Below are 10,654 nucleotides of genomic sequence, written 5' to 3' on the forward strand. Positions count from 1 at the left end.
CAAAGGACATGGCGGTTGATAATAAGGTGGACATTATGACAAAGGCGCATACTTGCATTCTATTGAGCTTTACATATGAAGTATGAGGGAAGTCATGGATCAAACAACTTCTTCTAGGCTCTGGGATAAACTTTATGAAAAGTACTAGAACAACTCACTGACAAACAGGTTGTATTAGAAGCAAATGTTGTACACTCTTAGAATGTCAGAAAGTACCCAAGTGAAAGATTATCTGGATAATTTCAACCGCATTATCTTGGATCAACAAGACGTTGATGTGAATATTGAAGATGAAGATCAGGCGCTCATTCTCTTATGTTCTCTTCCTAACTCGTATGAGAATTTCGTTCATACTATGCTCTATGGTAGGATAGCGATCACTATGAATGATGTGAAGCACTTGATGATGTCCAAGGAACTGAAAAGAAAAGTTTCAGTTGGAGAGGAGGTGTCCAGTTTCAGTTTGTTTGTAGGGAGAAGAAGGACAGAAGTGAGGAAAGGGGAAACATAAGGAGATCATGTTCTAAATCAAAGTTTAAAGGTTCATCGAATGCTAAGTGTTATAATTCTAAAGAGAAGGGGCACTTCAAGCGAAATTATCCACAACTAAAGAATGGGAAGTCCAAGGGTGAATCAAGCAGCAACAACATTGTTGTTGTGGTTTAGGAAAGTTTCGATGAAGGGGACGATGGTGATGTATTGATTGTATGTATATCAAGTTCTGTTGATGCTTGGGTCTTGGATTATGGAGCATCCTATCACATGACATATAAATGTGGCCGGTTCGAATCCTTCAAAGAGTAGGATGGTACATTCAAGATGGGTGATGATTGGGTGAGCAATATCAAAGGTAGTCTCACGGTACATATCAAGATGCATGATGGCATGGTCAGGAAGTTAGATTGATGGTATGTTCTAGAACTTCATAAGAATCTAATTTCTCTTGGCACATTGGCTAAGAATGGTATGAGGTGTGGTGGTGAAGGTGACTGGGTCAAAGTAACCAAAGGTTCTCTTGTTATAATGAAAGGGAAGATGAATCGTGGAGGAATTTATATCCTAGATGGAAGTACGGTTATGGGAACGGTGGCTATCAGAAGACAAAGTTGTGGCATTGTAGGTTGGGGCACATGAGTGAGAAGGGCATGTCAATTCTAATTAAAAAAGCACGTCTTGATGGAGAGGCTACTGGAAAGATAAAGTTTTGTGAAGCTTGCGTTAAGGGAAAGCATCACAAAGTGAAGTTCAGTACCGGTAAACACTCAAGCAAGGAAATCCTGGAGTATGTTCACTCAAATATGTAGGGTCCTTCACCAGTGAAGTCTCAAGGAGGGTGCTCATACTTTGTGACGTTCATTAATGACTATTCAAGAAAGGTTTGGTTATACTTTTTGAATACCAAAGATGAGGTGTTTGGGAAGTTCAATGAATAGAAGACCAAGGTTGAGAATAGGACTAGAAAATAGGTCAAGACTCTAACTAATGACAATGGGTTGGAGTTCTACAATGCTCCATTTAACAATTTCTACAAAGCGAAGGTATAGTGGGGCACTGCACAATACAACACACACCACAGCAAAATGGGATGGCAAAATGGTGTCAGATATTAAAATGTTTGACGGTTGAATTTTTATGTTTTACCTATTAGTTTGAGGTTTTTTTTTTCATAAACCCTAGGAATATAAATACTTTAGGTCATTTTTTATTTTTAGCCAGCCTCCTTTTTCACTTAGATTTTCATTTTTCATCATACACAGAGAAAATGAGAGTTCACATTTTTATGTGAGGTTTCTCTATTGTATTCGGATCTGATGATCATATAATTGCAAGAATATTTCACTGATTCTTTCTTAATTCGAGATTGATTCGTCTACTTTTCTTAATTTTCACATTATTATCTCATATTCTGTGAATGTAGGTTCCTACAAACAGATGAACCAAACACTCATGCAGCATGCAAGGTGCATGCATATATTTGCTAACTTATCCAAGCATATATGGGCGGAAGCAGTTAATACTGATTTGTTTCTGGTGAATTGATCACCATCAACTGCTATTGACTTGAAGACTCCTCATGAGGTATGGTTTGGAAAACCCTATGACTATTCAGGTTTACATATATTTGGATGCCTCGCATATGCTCATCTGAATAATGATAAACTTGAGCCAATGACAATGAAGTGCATATTTCTAGGATATGTGATAGGAGTAAAAGGTTATTGACTGTGGTGTACAAAAGAAGGAAGATCTCCTAAATTTATCATGAGCATATATGTGACCATTGATAAATCGGCCATGGGTAACCAAGGAGGAGGTGATACAAGTGAAGCAGGGAACAAAGATCAGGGTGCTAGCCAAAAGGTGGAGTTTTCAAATCAAACTCCAGACAGAGTTGTGATAAGTGACAAAGAGCAAGGCGACAGTAAACAACATGGACAAGATGAAACCCAAGAGCAACCCATGGGATCTTCGTCCAGTGGTGCTAATATCCAGAATGATGATGGTTCAGAATCAATAGCAAAAAGAAGATCAATGAGGGGCATTCAACAACCTGAAAGATATGTGGGATGTGTGAATTTAGGTGAACTTGACTCCATTGCTTTGCTTTAGCAACTGGAGAAGATGTTGACACTGACGAGCCTCAATCGTATAAAGAGGTTGTGGCGAGTAAAGAAGCAAATGACTGGTAGATGGCCATAAATAAAGAAATGCAATCTTTAGAGAAGAATGAACAATGGGATCTTGTTCCATTACCAAAAGGAGCAAAGCTAGTTAGATGAAAATGGATCTTTAAGAAAAAGGAAAGGATACGAGGAGTTGGACCGGCTAGGTTCAAGGTAAGGTTGGTGGCAAAGGGTTTTCTCAGATATAAGGAATTGATTATCACGACGTGGTCTCACTAATCGTGAAGCACAAGAAAATTCGGGTTCTTTTGGCCATGGTGAATGCATTCAATCTGGATCTTGAACATCTTGATGTGAAAACTACATTTCTTCATCGAAATTTAAAAGAAAAGATTTATATGTCCCAGCCACAAGGATTCCTTGATTATGAGAAGGATCATGTATGTTTGTTGAAGAAATACATGTATGGTTTGAATCAGTCTCCACAAAAATGGTACAAGACATTTGATTCATTCATCATCTCAAATGGCTACACTCAGAACCAGTTTGACAATTGTATTTACTCAAAGGAATTGTCTCCATATTCCTACATATATTTGTTTCTATTTGTTGATTATATGCTCATTACAACCAAAGACATGGCTAGAATAAATGACTTGAAGGCGACCCTAAAGAATGAGTTTGAGATGAAGGATTTGGGAGCATAAAAGAAGATATCGGGGATGAAGATTCAAAGGGACAAAGAGAAAGGCGGATATGTATTTCTCAACAAAAGTACATTACGAAAGCTCTGCAATCCTTCAATTGTGATCTCCCAAGCCTGTTGGAACTCCTTTTTCGGCTCACTTTAAACTTGGTCCAAGCACTATACCACTACAAATGAAGAAAGGAAGTACATGAGTAGGGTTCCATACTCAGTGTTGTCGGAAGTCTCATGTATGTCATGGTCTAAACCAGACCTGATTTGGCTCATGCAGTTAATGTGGTTAGCAGGCTTATGAGTAATCCAAGGAAGACTCATTGGGAAGTTGTAAGTGGATCTTGTGATACTTGAAGGGAATGACGGATGTTTGCTTGGTGTAAGGAGCATATACGAAGAGTGAGTTGGCGGGATATGTTAACTCTAATTAAGATGGTGACTTATTGAATCGCATGTCACAGACGAGCTACATATTCAATTTATTCGGATGTGCCATTAGTTAAAAGTCAATGTTACAAGATACCATTGATTTGTCTACAACTGGATCCGAGAACATGTCCATGACGTAAGGAATAAACAAGGAGATATGGCATCAAGGGTTTATTCATTGTCCTGTTCTAAAGGGGAGAAGCTTTTCTTGTATTGTGACAGTCAAAGTGCTTTAAGTCTTGCAAAGAACCCTATGTATGATGAGAATACAAAGCACATTGATGTCACGGTGAATTTCATTCGGGATATTTTAGAATGAGATAATTTTTCAATATTGAATATTGATACCAAGGTCAACGCAGCATATATGTTAACAAATTCATTTCCTACGGAGAAGTTTAAGCTTTGCTTGGACTTAGTTGATGTTCACAGGAGGTAGGTCCATTCGGGGACAAATGGGAGGAAGTGAGAGGAAGTTCTTTTTCGAGGTGGAGTTCATAGGATGCTCAAGTCAAGGTGGATATTATTAAATGTAACTCGAGCATTTGGATCTTGCTTATGTAGCATTTGGAGCACTTGGAACTCTATCAAGCACTTGGGGTTCATGGACCATGTGACAAAGGAATGAATCTTCTCAGAAAGGAATGGATAATCAGACAAAGGAACGGATCAAGTTCCAAAGGAACGAATCATATACAAGGGGTTTTGGAGCATCTGGAAGAGGTTTGGAGCACCTGAAAGAGGTTTGGAGCACTTAGAAGGGATAAGGAGCAACAAGGGTACCTTGTTGCGCCATATGATAAAGATATAGGCCAAGAAGGATGTTCGTGCTCCATGGCACTCCTTCGTGCGCCATCATGGAACTCCTCTTGCACCATCTTGTTCACTCTTGCGCCATGAGGCTTATTGTTGTGTCATGCATGTGCATGTTGCTCAATGGTGATGCTGTTGCTCCAAGCATGATGTCCATGCGCCACTCTTGATGCCTATTGCACGATTCACATCCTTTCTGTGCCATCAGGAGATGTTGCGCCATGGAAAACTTGTTACGCCATCAGAGACCATCTTAGTAAATGATATTCCATATTGATTCCTTTGTTGTGCCATGTTGATCCAAGTATGATTAGAAGATGATGATGCTCAAGAATATTCCAGAAGGTGTTGTATGATGGATTTTTATTGGTTGACACCATTCATGGTGTTGGGTTTTTGAGCATTCTAACACTCCTATGGTGTACATGCAACCCTAAATGCCTTGGATCTATGTTTTCTCTATTATGCATGCAAATATCAATTTCCAAGGTATTTTTCTAACTAGCATAATATAAAGTACACATAATAATAATTCTAGTAGAATTACATACCTCTTGGTTGGTGCTTTATTCGATGGAGCTCAAGAGCCTAGTGCCTCAAGTGTGACACCTCAAATGGTTCACACCACACCATGAACATTTGGAATAACTTGAGAGAAAATGAACACTTCATGAAATCGGCTTGCCCTCTACATACACACATAATCACCAATTTTTGCACAAGATATGATGCTTCTATAGTTGTTACAATTAGGGTAAACCCTAATTGTCATGGCTTTCCATTTCCTTGGATCCATGGGTTCAAATACACCATGGAGTATCCTATGGGTTTTAGCCCAACTTGATAATCCATGGAGTCTTAGCCCACTATACAAGTATGTATCATTTACACAATCAATCCATATATTTAATTAGTCTTCTTTTGATCACTTAATTAATTCTAGATTAATTGTTGATCAATACTAATTAAATAATCTTATTAATATATTAGAACTTATAATATATTAATAAACCTTAAGTGTTATTTCTCTCATTTTAGTCTACCCAAATGTATGATGCCATGCAACCCAAATGGACCATGTCGGGTTGGGTCAAGTATATACCAATTATAGTTATGGACTTAGACACTAATCCAACAGTCTCCCACCTGGATAAGTCTAATAACTATTATTGCAAGTACGCCTTCACAACCCGACCAACAATCGTAGCTCTTAAAAGTTGTTGCCGAACTCTGAACAAATCAATGACATGTTCGTTAGATAACTGATCATATATTCCTCCATTCTAGATATCATATGGACTGAGACATGGATTATAATCATTATCTCTGTCCATTTGTTGTTTCCCATATGTCTGATTTATGATGACCGACTAATTAAACAAATCAAATCAGTCCAAGCTTGGCCAAGCACTTATGAGTGTCATCACTAAATCATCAAGGGACCCACATATATCGTTTTTATCCCTTTAAGGGTAAAAGGACTGGATAAACTTCGACTCATATGCTTGTAATGACTACTTGTTGAATCATACACAAAGGCACATTTTATAACATCGAGTTACCAATGCATTTTCATGTAGTCAATATATAACCAACTCATAGTTAACAAATCATATCTCTAGGTTTGAAGAATATAAATTGGCTTCATCTCCCACACCAGTTAGCAACCGAGATAAGAGTGAAACTAAAGATATTATCGTCTCATGAATCACTCGTGATAAAATCCATTAATTGATTCAAATGAACGTGTGTTTAATCCAATACTCAGAACTTATGAGTAATCATGAATGTTGCAGCAACCATTTCTATGTCTAATGCACATTAGACAAATCATACAAGCCAAATTCATGACAGTCTTAAATCAATACCTACTTCCAAATTATGACTGACTGTGGAGAGTTTGAATAACTTAGTCTTTTAGGAAGAACGACCTAGTTATTCTGGAATTCAAAACATGCAAAGTGAAACACAAGAATAATACTAATCCTATATGGTCCCAAACTCTTGAATGTAAATAAAAACCCTTTTATCTAAGCACCATATTGATTACTCATTATTCATTGTTTCAATTTATCAACTTTATACTTGAATTTAAACACTAGTTGTCCCATGCTCCAAGCATGTACACTGTGTTTTCTAAACAATAGCTATGCCATACTCCAAGTATGCACACTATGTTTGTCTTTACTTTGTGAAATAGACCAATTTGAACATAATTTCAATGATTCTCACTTCACAATCCCAAATCCTTATTGTTAATGTAAGAATACCAAGCTCTTGTCATTTACTGTAATCTACTAGATTCTAAACTTATATGCATTGATCCCCTTGTAATGACTATGCACAGAAGTCACAAATACTTGGCAACAGACATTACAGAGTATTATAATGGAAAGCAATTCCATGGAAATGAAGTCTCACATTCAAAGTACATTCCCTTGAATATCCTTCTTTGCAATCATTTTTTCTAATCTTATACAGATTCAAATAATAACTTCCACCAATGGAAACAAATCCATATTACCATTTTGGCTATCACTTCTGAACAAGAGTTGCCTCTTTTCATAACATGTCAATATGGTCCTAACTATATACTTCCAATTGTCCATGACAATTGCTTAATCAATTTAGTCATATCGAGTTCTATTCTCTTCTCCCTCTTAATGCCCTTTGCATTTGGAAAAATTTAGAATGGATAAATATTATAGCACATGTAATCGATCATATAACCAAAGCATATGGGACGTGATTCATGCTATAAAATTTTTGTTTGCCATGTTCTCATAATTCGAACTATGAAGAGGGATGCCGAAATCATAATCGAATTTTGAGAACGCAACATATATAGAATTTCCTTATGTTGAACCATTCCAACATAACATTCAAATATATTCTTGACTAAAGTTGATTAAAATCTCAATCTAAGCTTGTAGAATTGAAATGAAATATAAAATCCTCTCCCTTAATTATAGCAAAACAACCTTTCAAAGCGAATTGAAACTTTTTTTCCTATAATTAACATTGCTAACTTGAAACATGTAACATAATAATCATGCTCCCACTAGCATAATGAGTATTATCTTACTAGCATAACACTTATGCTCCTACTAGCTTTGACATGTATCCAAAAAATCAACTGGACTTCTAGAAATCAACATTTTATTGACTTTCGTACCAAAGTTCAGATTTTTGATACGGGATTGCTTTGATAAGACTTTATCAAAATCATACACCTTTCCTTAGATAGCTCTCATGTGTGTCTAAACAATTATGAAAAGGGATGTCATAATCATAATTTTTAGACCTTTTATCATTCTCACAAGTCCAAGTTAGTGTGTCGGTCAACCACACGTGCTCCATTAATGACTTTGAGAATGCAAATATCATATTTGCTATTTACTTAAAATCTACTTAGTGAAAGAGTTTCCTCACCATCATTTTCATGAATCAGAGAGAAACCTTATGACACTTAGTTTTTCCGGTGTAAGTGTTCCTATCCATGTGAATTTGTCATAACCATAATCACAAGACAAGGTTAGTGACAAATCCAAACTCATATGGACTGAAGTTGTTCAATCTTAATTTCTTGCCACTTGGTAGCTCAAGGTCCTTCCATTGCTTCCAGATTGTTAGGCAAATAACTGAGAACACTTAGAGCTCACATACATGGTCAACATAAACTGGAATGGACCAGAAACAAGAAAATGTCAACACGATAGGTTATAAACCTTAAGTCGTGGGCTGGTGATTAACAATACTCTCGATTAGTTCTTGAAACTATTTCAGGATCTTTTAGACTCCCACTGTCCTCTTGACATATAAGACTCTCTTGCCAAATATTCAAGAGATAGTGTGGATTCTAATCAAGACAAGCACTTCACACAATTGGCCTTAGTTGGTCTTTATTTTATCCAAAACATCACAACTTACCAATTTCAAATGTACAAGAGTAAGAAAACATTTTACTCTACATTTGACAAGTGTTTTAAAGCTTTCTTAAGATTATGTCACTCAAGGCTCAATCATGGAGTATGAGTCTAAGATTTAACTTTGGAACGCAGTATGATTTATCTTTTGATTTAACCATTTCAACAATTCATGATTCCTCTCCTTGGCCAAACAAATAAACTAATGTGTCCTTAGAGGATCAATTGAGATATGGTTTCAAAATCACTAAGATAATCATAAAACAAGATGCTCAAGTACTCTCCCATCGCTTCAGATTAGAGAAACTTTTATCTTCCTGCCTTATTTGATTCTTCTTATCCGTTCCTTCAAACATTGGAACTTTTCCAATGTTTCAGAATTACACTAACACTTGTAAGCATGACCATATTTACTAAACTTTAGTAAATCATAACGAATAATCTTATCAACCTTTTTGGTGGACCTAACCAGTGCACAACCTAATGTACTCGATCCTTTAGTCCTTCACTTGACTCACATGTTCATTTAAACAAGGAATTAGTCTTAATTTCCCAAAGACGAAAAATTCTCATTCATCATACAATACAAGTTGCATGATTCCAAGTTTCTATCCAACTGAAACTTGGGTGATGAGAATCTTTCCTTATTTGGTAAATTATGACACTACCACAAATGAAAGAATCAAATCCGTTTTCCAATATTACTATCAATGGAAACATGTAAACAACAATTTCTTTTTACAAATGCCATTGTAAGGATACTTAAAATAAATAATATCAAAAAAAATTCTTTCATTTTAAAAACTTGTGGAAAAACATATCCTTACAATGCAAATACATATGAAAAACATTTTGTTATCTATTCCTAAGAAATATATATCATAACTCATATGCAGCAGCTCAAAATTCTGATCATCAAACCATGTGATCGAAATCCATCTTCGCGATCAGAATTAGCACACTCTTTCTTTAGGCTTCCTTTGATTCTTCCAAAACATCAAAATGTAATTACATTACATCATGTATTAAGAATCTCCAAACAGAAACTTAATAGAGTTAGATAATGAACTTTACCTAAAGTAGAGTCAAACATTTGACTTTACTATCCTTATGGACTTTTAGGTAAATTTGGCATCTTCGCAACCAATGCCCCTTCTTTTGGAAAAAGAAACATATGGACTCTTTGGAAATGGTACACGAGACTATCACAAACTTAGCCTTTCTCTTTACCATTGGGTCAAATGACTTGACCATGGCCAGTCCTTTTCCATCGGGAAGAGAAAGTTTTTCTAGACTTCTAGTGTTATCATTGTTAATGTCCATGAAAGTTTGGTAAGTAGATCTTCCAATCAAATTTGTTTTTCCAGTGCTCCAAATCATTGTCGATTTAGCAACAACAAGTAAATAGGTAAGATCATTAAGGTTCATGTCGTGATCTGTCATCAGGCAGTGACTGAAGAACCTAGTCAACAGCCAGCTACCTCGAGACTGTGACACCCGACTCTCCCGGCTTGTCAATATGTGACTTTGAACTTTTCAAGAACTTGTGGGATAGGGAGAATAATTGGAAGAGGTGGAGGAAGTGAAATATGATTTCTTGTCCCATTAATGCTCATCAAGGGATTAATCTTTCATTTTGATTGCCATATGGGATATAATCTTCATTAGGAAAGCTTGTTCCTAAAGATTTGGGAAAATCATAGCTGTCTAAACTAGACATCTATAATGGGAGAAATTTAAGTTTAATTGATTTAAAGTCCTTAATATAACACCCAATATAAAATATTAAGGCTAGGACCCAACAACCTTCTTATAACTAGAAGAGGGATGTCGTAATCCAAGTTATAAAATAGTTGAAGGTAGGTAAATGATGATTTACCAATTTCCACCATGAAAAACGAAATATAATTAAGTTTTAATTGGACTTGAAACTCCTAGATCTTTTGAGATACATTGAACTTTCAATGGCACATTTGAATCTCGAATGTGCCCTCTCAAGTTTGTGACTGGAATGCTGAGGATCACAAACAAGGTGTGAACAACCATGTAAATTGACTTGGTACCCTTAACTATGTTACCTAATTGATGTGCCGGTTAACCACACACGGTCCACCAATCTATAATAAAGTCAATTTACCCTTTTCCACTCTTACAAGTCCTTA

Source organism: Lactuca serriola, chromosome 6 (assembly GCF_051521515.1).
Source record: "Lactuca serriola cultivar US96UC23 chromosome 6, Lser_US96UC23_V15, whole genome shotgun sequence".
NCBI classification, from domain to species: domain Eukaryota; kingdom Viridiplantae; phylum Streptophyta; class Magnoliopsida; order Asterales; family Asteraceae; genus Lactuca; species Lactuca serriola.